The sequence below is a fragment of the Triturus cristatus genome, chromosome 12 (assembly GCF_964204655.1).
Source record: "Triturus cristatus chromosome 12, aTriCri1.1, whole genome shotgun sequence".
Lineage (NCBI taxonomy): Eukaryota > Metazoa > Chordata > Amphibia > Caudata > Salamandridae > Triturus > Triturus cristatus.
The window spans coordinates 714,609,872-714,623,828 of NC_140595.1; the positions used below are offsets into that span (position 1 = coordinate 714,609,872).

The 13,957-nt window shown below is 47.7% G+C and overlaps 1 long non-coding RNA gene across 1 annotated transcript; it reads right to left on the minus strand.

Annotated features, from left to right (window-relative positions):
- Positions 1–1,830: 1,830 nt before the first annotated feature.
- LOC146780412 (uncharacterized) lies at positions 1,831–10,087 on the minus strand. The gene is made up of 3 exons (XR_014971937.1): positions 9,842–10,087; positions 2,421–2,517; positions 1,831–2,329 (listed from the first exon to the last, which is right to left on the minus strand). It is a non-coding gene; the product is annotated as an uncharacterized LOC146780412 (long non-coding RNA).
- Positions 10,088–13,957: the final 3,870 nt, after the last annotated feature.

Here is a 13,957-nt window from a genome sequence, read left to right on the forward strand (position 1 = left end):
TCAGTTGAAATGTGTCCATCAGGTGTCCTGGAACAGTCAGTTAGCCACAAAATACAATGTTGCAAAGTGGTTGTTGACTTGACATGATGCTCAAAATTTGAACGATGCAAATGCGTGTCATTAGTGTATGTTTAAAGGGATTGGAGTAAACGTACGATGCAAATGAGTCTGACCAATCACTATGTACTCCTCAAAATGAATGCCCCTCAGCAAGACAGATATAAGGCAGCCAGAACCCATGAGAGGGCACTTGCCTGCACAACTTTCGAGTCGACCACACTGCTGCTGTCTCTGCTTCCTCTGGACCATGTCACGTACCCTAGAGGAGAATGAGGCGTTGCTGGATGTCCTCCTCCCACAGTACCCCAAGCTGTATGGGAGACCAGGGGAGCAGGTGAGTGCTGACTCCACTACCTTTGCCTATGCACCTGTTGTGTGACTGTCAATATTGTGTCCAGGTGGGACAGACATGCAATGTTGTTTAGAGTGGGTCCCGGGGGTGACATGCTGATGTCTCTCATGCAGAGCATGATGTAGTTCCTGTGTGCACTCATCACTTGCATTGTGCTTACTGTGACTTTCACTGCATAGTGCATGACACATTCAGCCTGGCAAATCCTTGGTGGCTTTTTTTCCTATTGTCCTGAGGTGATTCAGTGGTCCCCTGGTGTGACAGGTGACTGTACCCACAGATGTGTATGGGTTGAGTGGACCTGTGGTGAGAGTGTCCAAATGATGTGTACGACCTCATGGACATTGATGTGTGTGAATGTTCCTTGTCATGTGGGTGAGTGTCGATGTGAAGTGTAGCACCACAGCTGCATGGAGGAGGCAACAGATCTACCCATCTGATGTGACAAGTAAGCCGTGCTGTATGTCTGACTTGCAGAGCTAGCGCGGCACCTGTGACACCCCACTGGCAAGTGGCACATGTGCAGAGTGAGGGTTGTATCCACTGTTGTCAATGACAGGTGAGTGATCTGTGCCTGGGTGTGTCTGTCTAGTCTGCTGAGGGTGCGTCAGTGGAGTGGGTCATGTGACTGCTTGACACGTGCTGGCCATAAGCCTGCTGTTGCATGTGCTGCACAGTGTGTGCCATGATCAGTGAGTGTGTTGCACCCCTCATGCCACCTGTTGACTTTCAATGCCATGTAGTGCATTGGGGCTTGCACACAGGCCAATTTCTTATTGTGAATGATGCAATTCCTGTCAGCATCCTATGCCCTGTTCAACATGTTAAAGATGTTCAAATGTGTGTCTCTGGGACATGGAGCAGGTGAACTGATGTTGTGTCACTTTGTCATCCTGACAGGTAACTGCCTATGAGAAGGGGGAGATCTGGTGGGACATCGTCAGGGTCGTGAGATCTGCGGGGGGATCACAGTTGGGGGATGCCACAGGTCCGCAAAAGGTGGCAGGACATCCGGTGCTGGACCCGGCGGATCGCTGGGGATCGACACTCCTCGCCCCCACGGCAGGCGCCGACGCCTAACCCCCCATATGAGCCGTGTCCTGGCGGAGGTCTTCCCTGACCTCGATAGGCAGTTACAGGAGAGACTGCAGAAAAGAGGGGGTAGGGTTCAAGAAAAATAACAGGGGCCCCCTGTCCAATAAATGTTCAATTCCTAGGGCAGGGTACTATGCAAGTAAAGTATGTATCCCTAGGCAATATGGTCAAGAAGTATGTAATCAGTTGATATATATGCGCCCCTCTGGTGCAATTTGGATATCCAAGAAACGGAGTGCAACACTATAAAACTCAAATAACACTTACTGAACTTAAAAACATTCATTTAATGACACATTAAAAAACATTTCATAATGCAATTATATGGGTATTAAAACATTTGTTCCTTTTCATCAATAAACACAATTACATAAGTGAACATTTCTTGGTGGCTGACAAGTAGAATCTTTTTCGACGCGCGTTTTAACGCAAAATGCATCTTCATCAGGAAAAGGCCACACGTTAACCTACAACACAATATAACAGTTACACTCCAGTTTATGATGTTCTATGAAAAAGTTTTTTGACCTTCACCATCACCTCTGTGAATCGATTCTTTGATTAAGGTGGTTTTAGCCTTTCTATTTACTTAAACAAATTATATTTTATATATTCAAAATGAAAAGGTTATACAAAATGATATCAGTGTTTCATTATGCAAATGGTCGTTTAAAGACCTGTGAAGTGCTCAGGTGCGGCTGCTTTTTTGCCCGGGAAGGTGTCTCCTCCCGGGCTGCCGCACACGACGGTGGGGGGTGAAGCCCTTTGAGTCCAATGGGTGTTGCGTGCCTGGTATCAATATCGTTAGGCTGAATACTCGTGCTGAAAGACAATGATGTTTTATTTAGTCAAATATAGGTGGGTGTCCCTTGATGTATTGAAGGAGATATCTATGGTTTAATTCATTACTTACAGTATTTTTTTTCACCAGAATTAAGGATCTCTTCCTTTATATTTTATGTCCGAACGAAGTTTCGTTACACAATATGCGATTCAATGGATAAAAGTTACTAAAAAGGAGAGAGAAAACATACACACATAGTGATGTTTGGTTCTATTTCGAGTTCAATCTATTCATTTTCTAGACTTATATCTGAAGTTTACCTATTTTTAGTTATTCCGTCTTTCAATAATAGAAAAAATAATTGATGCACCTCAAAAGAAGCGATGTTTTGGACGGAATGCAGTCATTTGGATATGGCTGAAAATAAACAACAAAGTTCAATGAAGGAGGTTTCTGTCTAACTTCCCAAGAGGGGGTAGGTACATGGCTGTTTGTTGTGTCATGTGTCACCAGCTTTTGGAAGTGCTCTGTAGCTTGGATACACTCCCAGAGTTTATATGTGCAGTGCATTTTCTGTTCCCCAATGTCACCTGGTGGTCTTTTTCATCCCTTCCCCTCCTTGAAATGTGTCCCCTAGTCTGTGTGTAATCGCATTTGCACATGGTCATCTAGGGTGCCAGTAAATCTAAGTGCACATTGCTTTCTGCATCATGTGGGAGGGTGGTCTGTGACTTGTGTTGGTACCTTGCCTGTGCCATGACCTATTCACTATGTTGGGGGTCCATATTTGTTGGCACTGATGATGAGTCTCAACATAGGAGTGTGAGGTTTCAACTGAACACCCTTGCACCATGCATGACCAATGTTGTGGCCTCAGACATGATGTGCATGAGTGGGAGATATGCATAGTGCCATGACGGTTGATCATGGTACAGTCAGTTCATTCAAAGGAACACGGAGACACCCTGGCCTCCTAATCATGTGTGTCATCCAACACTGTGCACATTCTCTGTGGGTTCAGCATAGGTCTGCCTCTGTGGCATTGTTCCCTGGCCTAGTTTGTATGTTTCAAATGTGTGCTACATGTGTCCACTGGACTGGGATACACCATTTTGCTTGTGCATACTCACACAGGGCAGTGGCTGCGTGGTTATTCACAACAATCTGTTGATGGTTGTTTGTCACAAATATGTGTTGCCAGCCCCAGGAGGTGATGTTGTGTAAATCTAGCTATTTTTGCTGCACAGTTTTTGTAAACCTGAATAAGAGGTGTCACTTCCTGATCTGTATCAATCACATTGACTCAGGTATGGGTGGTTGTGCGGGAGAGGCCTACATGGCAACCCTGCTTTTTCCTTGCCTGGTCAGACCTGTGTGTGTGAATTGGCTGTACAAAGAATCACCGTGCAGTGCCCCTGTGATGCTGGCCAGTGCTTAATGTTCGTGCTTTACAGCCTGTGTCATTTTTTGCAAAACATGATTCCTGCTCATACATTTTTGGCACCTGTTTATGGTTCAGATGCAACGCAGTTTGGACTTTGTGTGCTGACATCTGTGTGGACATTCTGGCTTGCCATGAGGGTGTCTCCACAGTACAGCTATGCTTTTTTACAACCCAATTGCAGGCCCAGTAGCTTATGCATTGTCCTGGGTGTGGACATGTGTGCCACTCCAGATGACAGGCAGTAGGTCATATGTGTAGCCAACTGTGTAATCAGGTGACGGATGGCCATGTGACAACTGACATGATTCAAGTTGTTACTCTAAATAAATTATACCTTGGCACTCACAGCACTTGTCAACAGTTCTTCATGTTTTAAATGTGGTAATTGGATGATTTGTGTTAAGAACACTGATGTGCCTGCATGAAAGATGTCTCCCAAGGAAGTGCACACCAAACTACATTTCCACTTTCATGGAACACGCTGGCACCTTTTCAAAGAGGCCACTGTTAGAATTAAATGGTGTTATAGATTCTCCATATACATGTTCCCACAGTGGTCTTGATTTTGTGAGACTCCTTTGTTGTTGGTGATACAAACTAACAAGTCTCAGAACATCAAGACCTCCGTGGGCCCATGTATATGTACTTTCTGCAACACCCTTCATTTCTGACAGTGGCTTCTTAGAAAAGGTGCCAGCTTCTTCAATGACAGCGTAAATGTAGTTTTGTGTGCACTGCCTTGTGAGACATATTTCATGCAGGCACATGAGTGTTCTTTTCACGAAATGGCGAATTGGCACATTCAAAACATGTCGATTGTGTAAAGTATTGTGAGTCCCAAGGTACCAACTTTTTTTTGTGTTGTGTTCCAAAGTACTTACAGGTCTCTGAGTGTGGTGACACCTTGAGTATTGAGGTGTGTTAGTTTACCTTGGGTGCACCACTACTGTTTCTTTCAGGGTAAACAAGAGGTGGCATGACTTCATTGTATTGCTGTGCTCACCTGTTCACAGACACTAGCTTCTCAGTGTATTTCTCATTCAAGTTGTGGCCTGGTGTGTTTTTTTTCCTTGTGTCCAAGTGGCATAGTGGGTCTACCAACTGGGCAGTACAGGGCTTACATATGTGCGGAGTAATCTAGCTGTTACTCATGATGCATTGCCTGATTTGCACTGTGACCAATTGTTTTTGTGCTCATGTGTCAGATGACTGATGCATTTTGGTTTCTTCTCCTTGCCCACAGTATCATCATCCGCAACAGAGGGAGACACCTGCACGGACCTGGAGGAGGGACCCAGCGACAGTGCCACCAGTGCTGTAGAGTCAGGAGGAGCCAGTGGCACGGAGGGCGAGGGAAGTCAGTCAGAGGACCTGTCTGGACACGATACCAGCTACGACGCCGACGGGTCCGACGCTGACCTCCTCGAGGAGGCGGAGGCTGCAACACCACCTGGCAGCATCCCCACATCTGTCCCTGCCTCCTCCGTTACCATCTCCGCCCTCCCAGTTGCTCCCGTCCCTTCTGTCCGTGCAGAGGCCCACCATGTCTCCTTCGGACCAGGCACCGCACCACCTGCCCCTGTCACCCCTGCTGCCCTCAGTGAAGAGTCTGTGGACATACTGCGGCAGTTGCAGGTTGGGCAGGCATCGGTGCTGAATGTCCTCCATGGACACACTAAACTGCTCACACAGATGGTGTCGTGCAAGGAGGGCATGTCAGCAACGATGTCTGACCAACGCTTGATTCTGCGGTCCATGGACTCTTCCCTGACGGCAGCAGTTACTCTCCTGCAGCGCTCCGTCCCCCCCTACCCCAGACCCATCCACACTTCCCTCTCCCATGCCTTTCCAACGCACACCCAGACAGTCACGGGCACGCACCCCACCAGACACAGGCAGCACTCCCCCAAGTAAGGCAAAGCGCACACCTCCTGGCACGCACACTAAGGGGGATGTAGGCACACCCACAGGGTCTGGGGACAGATGACATACACGCAGCCACAGTCGCTTCCGCAGTCCTCACAACCTAGTCCCTCCAAAACCACTCCCCTTGGCTCCCCTGCCAAACTCTCACCCAAGAAGATCTTTATGGGTGAGGTGGACCTCGCCCCCACTAGGCGACCACCCCACAAGTGGGCGAGGAAGTCCCCGGGCACTGGAGTTGAGTCCCCCACCATGTCGACCCCCTCCCCCAAGAGTGCTGCACCCCATCCCTCACCCACCACACCCTCCGTTGACTCTGGGGAATCCCCTAGTGCAGGGGTTAGGCTGGACGTCCTAGCAGCAGTGTGCAGTGCCACGCTCACCTCCACCTTCGGCACTGCCCCACCCCCTGTGGTGGAGACATCCACCCCTACACCCGCCACACCTACCCTTCCCCCTCCTGTCCCTGCCACAGATGATGCCCCCCGGTCGACAAACCTTGAGGTTCCTTTGTGCAGGCAAGCTAGGGGTAGACGCGGTCCCCTACGTCCCTCCTTGGACTTGAAATATGGACTGGCCAATGGCCTCTGTACATAGTCTATTTTACGTTTTTTTTTTGGTGCTGAATAAAGTCTTTTTTTTACTTTCAACACTATTGCATTTCAGGTACTTAATGTTGGTGATGAGGCTCCTGGAGTTGGTGTTCTGGTAATGTGTTAGGGGTCTGAGAAATGTTTTTGTATGATGGTCATGAGGTGGACCATGGTATCTGTGTGCCATCACAATGTCTCTGCAAAGAATCATTGGTAGTGTGTGTTCATGTTGTTTTGAGACATTGTCCCAAGGAGTATTCCTTCCTCTGTGGCACCTGACAGTTGCCCAATTGTTGTGCTGACCTGTGTCAACATTTCCTTTGTTGGTGAAGGATCACTTCAACAATGGCCATGCCTGCTCACCGATGTCTCCTGCTGAATCGTCTGTGCCATCCTTGCTAGTCACTGTACTTGTGTTTTGAGTATGTAGGAATGTCTTCCGGGACAAATTTCCCCCTTTCAGCACTATGCATGTGTGTAATCACGGCCTAACACACAAATGGTACTTGTTATGCAGGGCATTTGGGCTCCTGACTCACAATTGTGGGCATTGTATCTAGGGGAATTCCACACTATTCCTTCCATGAGAGACAACATCTTGGTGGCTGGACCAGCACCTGGACATTCCTATTAGTCCTGGGATGTGCGTGACAGTGTGTGTTCCCTTTGGCTATCTTAGTTTTGTAGGCAGTTACATGACTATACAGTCTTGTGGCATGATAGCAGGGTGTGTATTGTGCTGCATCCGTCATGGGTGGGTATGCATGTGCTATATGTCCTCCTGGGAGTGGGACACTGCTGTCAGTGATGTGTTGTTGTAGCACTATCATCATAGTCCAAAGTTAGGGATGCGTCCATAGCACCATGTAGGTGTGGTCATCTGATAATGATGTACACCCCCCATGTCTCTGTCCACTACTGGGAGTCCTGTGCACACACCCCATGTCTCTGTCCATTGCTGGGAGTCCTGTGCACACACCCCTCATATTGCAGGCCACTGCTGGGAGTCCTGTGCACCCACCCCCATGTCTCTGTCCACTGCTGGGAGTCCTCTGCACACACCCCTCATATTGCAGGCCACTGCTGGGAGTCCTCTGCACCCACCCCCATGTCTCTGTCCACTGCTGGGAGTCCTCTGCACCCACCCCCATGTCTCTGTCCACTGCTGGGAGTCCTGGGCACCCACACCCATATGTCTGGACACTGCTGGTATTCATCTGCACACACCCCTCATATTGCAGGCCTCTGCTGGGAGTCCTCTGCACCCACCCCATGTCTCTGTCCACAGCTGGGAGTCCTCTGCAAACACCCCCATGTCTCTGTCCACTACTGTGAGTCCTCTGCACCCACCCCCATGTCTCTGTCCACTGCTGGGAGTCCTCTGCACACACCCCTCATATTGCAGGCCACTGCTGGAGGTCCTCTGCACCCACCGCCATGTCTCTGTCCACTGCTGGGAGTCCTCTGCACCCACCCCCATGTCTCTGTCCACTGCTGGGAGTCCTCTGCACCCACCTCCATGTCTCTGTCCACTGCTGGGAGTCCTCTGCACACACCCCTCATATTGAAGGCCACTGCTGGGAGTCCTCTGCACTCACCCCTATGTCTCTGTCCACTGCTGGGAGTCCTCTGCACCCACCCCCATGTCCCTGTCCACTGCTGGGAGTCCTCTGCACACACCCCTCATATTGCAGGCCACTGCTGGGAGTCCTCTGCACCCACCCCCATGTCTCTGTCCACTGCTGGGAGTCCTGTGCACCCACCCCCATATGTCTGCACACTGCTGGTATTCATCTGCACCCACCTCTATATGTGTGGCCACTGCTGGTATTGATCTGCAGCCATCCCCATATGGCTGGACACTGCTGGGAATCCTCTGCACCCCCCCACCCACCCCCTTGGAGCAGTACACTTCTGGCCTGGACCTACACACACACCAATATGAAGGTAACATGCAGGGCCAGTCCGTACGCCCACATTCCTGGCATGTGTACGCTTCGTATCCCAAATGTACTGGTGACGTAGGAGTATGTGTGCAACGCACCGTACCCACGCATTCATTGCGTGTGTACGGTCCGTATCACTGTTCTACTGGTGCCGTAGGGGTATGTGTGCAACGCACCGTACCCACGCATTCATTGCATGTGTACGGTCCGTATCACTGTTCTACCGGTGCCGTAGGGGTACGTGTGCAACGCACCGTACCCACGCATTCATTGCTTGTGTACGGTCCGTATCACTGTTCTACTGGTGCCGTAGGGGTACAAGTGCAACGCACCGTACACGTCCACTTCCGTTGTTGCGGTACGCAGGGGTTGCTGGCCACACCCCCCCAAGTGACCAGACCCTGGTGGTAATGTATGGGCTCCATATTATAGGTTTGGCTTTGGGTATGGGGTATGTTTCCTGCCCCTCACCCCCCCGGCCCCTGGGTGTTGTTCTCACCTTCTGAGGCGTGTACGTAGGGTCCGGTGCACCAGGTCATTGGCTAGGAGGACTGGGATGACACATACGATGGGGTTCATGGCGTGTACTTCGCGTACCGGGCCTCCGTTGCGTAGCGGTTCGCGTCGAACTCTGCTTTCCGGCTGTGTTTGGCTCCCGTAAAAAAGAGCCGTACGGAGTGACGTAGGGACGAATCGTACTTGCTGGGCCAGAAACCGCTGCTTGAATGCGTCCGGACGTCGCGTACAAGCTGTTCCGGATCAGAATCGTTGTTTTTTTGGACCCGTACGGTCTTTTGTACGAAACATACAGAAATAGGCTTTCTGTACGAATCGTACTTCCTAGGTTGTACGGAAAGTTCACCGGGTACGAGTCATACGGGGAAAACGCTCCATACAACGATTCGTACAGCCTTTTTCCAGGATTGGGATCGGCCCCATGGTTGTACAGCCTTTTTCCAGGATTGGGATCGGCCCCATGGTAGGGAGATCTGTGAGGTAGGAATGTGCCTCACTATCCCTTAAAAAGTGTAGGTCTACTAGTTTCAGCCTTCTACGTAAATCGTGAGGCTTTCTTCAGGACCAATGGAGTGAGTGTGGCCAAAAAAGGGTTGTGGCCACTGTAGTGTATATCAGCACACACCCTAAAGTGCGCTGTGAGTGTAGTGGGACCTTGTTGCTTACAGATCCTGAGGGATGAGTATCTGAAAAGAAAAAAATACATTGCGACATGTATATGTATATACAGTAATTCCATAACACGCGTGTCTTACGTAGCTGCGCTCCTCCATGCGTAGGGTGTTGGAGACATGGCTATAAGATTGGGATGAAGGCACCATGCATGTGACATAGTGGTTGCATGCATGATTGCTAACTGGAAAAGAACCATGCTACAATGTGCCGTGACAGCACATAATTAGATGCGTGTCGTAGTTTTGACCAGATTATTTCTTACATTTTTATGTGTTTTTATAAATATATGTCGATTAGGTTTTATCAAACAATATCGCGTTATGGCACATTTAGTGAGGTTTAAAACTTTTATCCATTGGTTTTGGTTGCACGTGATTTAAAAAAGAGAACACATTGAACATGAATCAGTACACGGACGGGACAAACAGACAAACTACACATATGCAGGCTCACATTAACTCAGCGTGTATGGATTCATGGATCCAGTCACAAAGCAGTACTTCCTGTTATGGGGACCCTGCTGGGATGGAAATATCCGTGATCAAAGTTGCAGTGAAGAATCTCACACGTATCGCGACTCAGGTGCTGTGGCATGATGGCGCATGTACTCACGATTGTCTCAGAATAGTGCCGGCTGTAACCTACGGTATGGACCGGATCCCACCGTTGTGGCGTGTATCACGGTTCTTCATGTTTGTAGTTGCAGCGGGGGGCATGGTCACATCGTAATCGGTGACGTGGCCTCCTTAAGGTGCGTGAAAGACTAGAGCGCTGGCTTGGCAGCGTGGTGTCCCTACGGAGCATAGCATGTTAACGCGCATGTGCACCTTTATTACACGATGTGTGGCAAAGTTGTTATGAATACACTAAAGCAGCTAATAGTCATGAGATTCACGAAGCTTACCTATCTCAAATGGTAATCGAGACTGGTTTGACTGCTGGAGATCAAAAATAAAAAAATAACGGGATAGATAATTGTTAAGCAGAATACCCTATATGTTATGCCACAAGGTATGGAATTAAAGTAGTGGACATATTACACTAATCATTAAAGCAGGAGATGGTAGTCAGATTTACGGAGGTTACCCATCTAAAATGGTTATTAAGACCAGTTAGACTGCTGGAGGGCAGAATGAATGAGGAAGGGGATCCTATATGTAAAGTTAACAGGTATGGTATTAGAGAAGAATGGTATAAAAGAAGTTGACATTTTACGCTAATCCTTGCTTGTCTAAGGGATTTAATCAGTATATCAAGAATGACCAGTGGGCCGATGACGTGATTAAATATTAGGCCAATATACTGAGGTATATATGTGTCTAAGATCTCTGTATTGTATTCCATGGAACGTTGTCATTAAGACCTGTGATATGGGTCGAGAGTCTGTACACCTAACGTTGCTCCTTTTCTTGGAGCAGATTCTGCAGATTGTTGATATGCATGTCTAATTGTTCAATGACCACCCAGGTCATGTCGTTGGTCGTGTGTCCAGCAGTGAGAAAGTGGTTGGTCATTTTAGTGGTATTACGTTTGCACCGAATGTTGCTCCTGTGTTTGCATATCCTGGTCTTTATATTTCGGCTGGTCATACCCACATATCTGAGGTCGCATGGGCACGTGATGAGATAGATCACATTGGCTGAGTTGCAGTTAGTGTGTCTTTTGATGTGCAATATTTTTCCTTGTTCGAGGGTTAATGTTTTTGTAGTTTTGATAAGGGGCACACGCTGCAATTGCCACAGGGAAAGTGGCCAGTGATATTAGGTAAACCCCATGCATTTAAAAGCGTGTTGTTTATAGGGATTTGTTTCCTGGGGCGTGTAGATACCAAACAGTCTCGTACATTTTGTGACCTTTTGTAAGAGAATAGTGGCTTTTCCAATTTCAGTTTGCCCGATTTCACTATGCGCCAGTTACTTTGGATAAGTTTGGTGAGTTTGTTTAAGATAGAGTTATACGTAGTCACACAGGTGAGTGGGATGGTAGATTCGTTCTTTTCTGCATTCTCCAGTAGGCTCTCCCGGTTCTGATTTCTGGCTCTTTTTTGGGCTTTATCAGGATATCCCCTGCTCTTCAGTTTTTTGGTGAGTGAATCTGATTGGGATTTGAAATCCTTGACTTCACTGCAATTGCGTCTTAATCTAAGATATTGGCCGTAGGGCAAGTTTTCCCTTAATGGTCTAGGATGAAAACTCTCAAAGCACAAAACTGAGTTTTTGGCTGTAGGTTTGAAATGTGTCTTAGTGGTAAGGATGCCTCTGTGTGCCTCTATGTCCAGGTCAAGGAAGGTGATGCTCTCCCGACTTGTTGTGTGGGTGAACTTTTGGTTGGGGTCAAGTGAGTTGACCAAGGCAAGAAATTCCACTAATCTGGTCTCTGTACTTTTCCATATTAGAACAATGTCATCTATATATCTCTTATAGAATGCTATCTCCTTGCAGAACGGTGAGACGGGATTTAGAATGTGCAATTGTTCAAAATTGGACACGTAGAGTCCGGCCACACTCTGCGCGAACGTACTGCCCATTGAAATGCTGTATTATTGCAAGAAGAGGGTGCCCTCATATTAAAAAAAGTTGTCTTTTAGTGCCAGTTCCGCACACTGTAGGACAAATGATTTGCGTGTCCTGTAGTTCCATTCTGTATTATCCAGTGAGGTGCGAAGGACCTCAAGTGTGTCATCTTGGGGTAAACTTGTGTATAAGCTTTTGATATCCATAATCACTAGGATTAGTTTTGGCCACACTCACTCCATTGGTTCTGAAGAAAGCCTCACGATTAATGAAGAAGGCTGAAACTAGTAGACCTACACTTTTTAAGGGATATTGAGGCACATTCCTACCTCACAGATATTCTGACTATGTTTTTACTCATATCCTAGGACACTGCAATTAAAACTTTTACAGGGGTATTTTACTAGAGACATTTTTATAATTTATCTTTACTTCACATAGCACTCCACTTTTCACAAAAAATCCTGCTCTGCTGTAAATCAGGCGTTGAAGCACAGCTGGATTGCACTTGCAAATCCAGCTGGACCCCGATGATGAAGCATGCCACCTCCTAGGTAGGTGGGTGAGGGTCTTCCTAAGACAACCACTCGTTGTCTGCATTCTTCTTCCAAGGTACAGGTTGACAACCACGACCTCAACCTGTTTAGGACTTGTCCACGTTGTTTTTTGTAATTTGCATTTAGTATTAAAGCCAACATTGACATCAGTGTGGTATTATTAAGATGAGATGTTTGGTACCAAACATCCCTGAATACAGTGAAGCCATCATGGTGCTAAGGAACCCATAACGACTGGTGTCCAGCACATGTACTCTATATGGCTTCCCTGTGCACTTACAATATCCAAGAATGGGCTTAGATATTGTAGGATAATATATGCTCAGGCAGCTATGACCACACATGTGATATAGTGAACCCTGCCTAAGGGCACAAAGACTTGCAGTAGGGGTGCCTTACCTATACCTTAGGCAGTGTCTGTGGGCATGGCACACAAGGATGTGTGTTATGTCGACTCTTCAGTTTTCTCTATACCAAGACATGCAGCTTGCAATGGCAGTTTGCATGGTCTTGGTGAAGTATTCCTAGCGAGGCACATTTAATGCTGCAGCCCTGGTGGACCCTCTTCAGTTCCAAGGCACTAGGTACCAGAGGTACAATTTACTAGGCACTTACAAGGGGGTTGAAGTTTTTGTCAATTGTGGAACAATTTTAGGGAAAGAACACTGGTACAGAGAACCTGGGTAGCAGGGATCCAGTACTCCTCAGTCAAAGTTGCATCAAAACCCACGCAGAAAGTGGGGGGTGCAACAAAATAGCAGTTTCCCATATTAAGGCATTGAATGGTTTTGAGTATTGATATCACTCTAAAACACAGCCAAAAAGAGTTGAAAGAGATTGAAGAATTGGAAAAACCGATTTCTTGGCAAATCCCAAAATATCTACAGGGGAAGATAAACAACATCATAGCCACATTCAATACCATTGAACAAAACAAAAAGGGGGTGAGGGTATGAAAAGGTTTAGCGATCAGTCCATCATCTCCTTGGGTTTACTTTGTTCATCCTAAGCTGGGGGTAGTATGGCCAGAAGTGGGTCCCCTGCTCACTTTGCCACTGGATTCAAGATAGCTTGTCTGATAAGGGATATTACCCCAAAACTGGCCCCAGGATGCTTGTTTCCCGTCCAGGGAAGACCTGACTTGGCAGTTTGTGCTGGACTGTTCCCACGAAGAACAGGGTAAAGACTGATTTTCATATAGCTGGGTCTGAACTGGGGTGGTTAAGTGAGATAAAGAACAATGATGGATTGAACCCAGATCTGTGACTGGGGGTGAGTGTCTGGAAAGCTTCAGCGCTCCGTCCTTTATCTCCTTGTGTTTTCTTTGATTGTCCTAAGTTGGCAGGGTATGCCCAGACGTGGTCCCTTGCTCACATTGTCAGTGGATTCAAGCTAGCCTTTCTGATGAGGGGTGTTACCCCGAAACCAGTCCCAGGATACTTGTTTCCGTTCCAGGGTAGACCTGGCTTGGCAGTTTGGGCTGGAGTGTTCTCATGAGT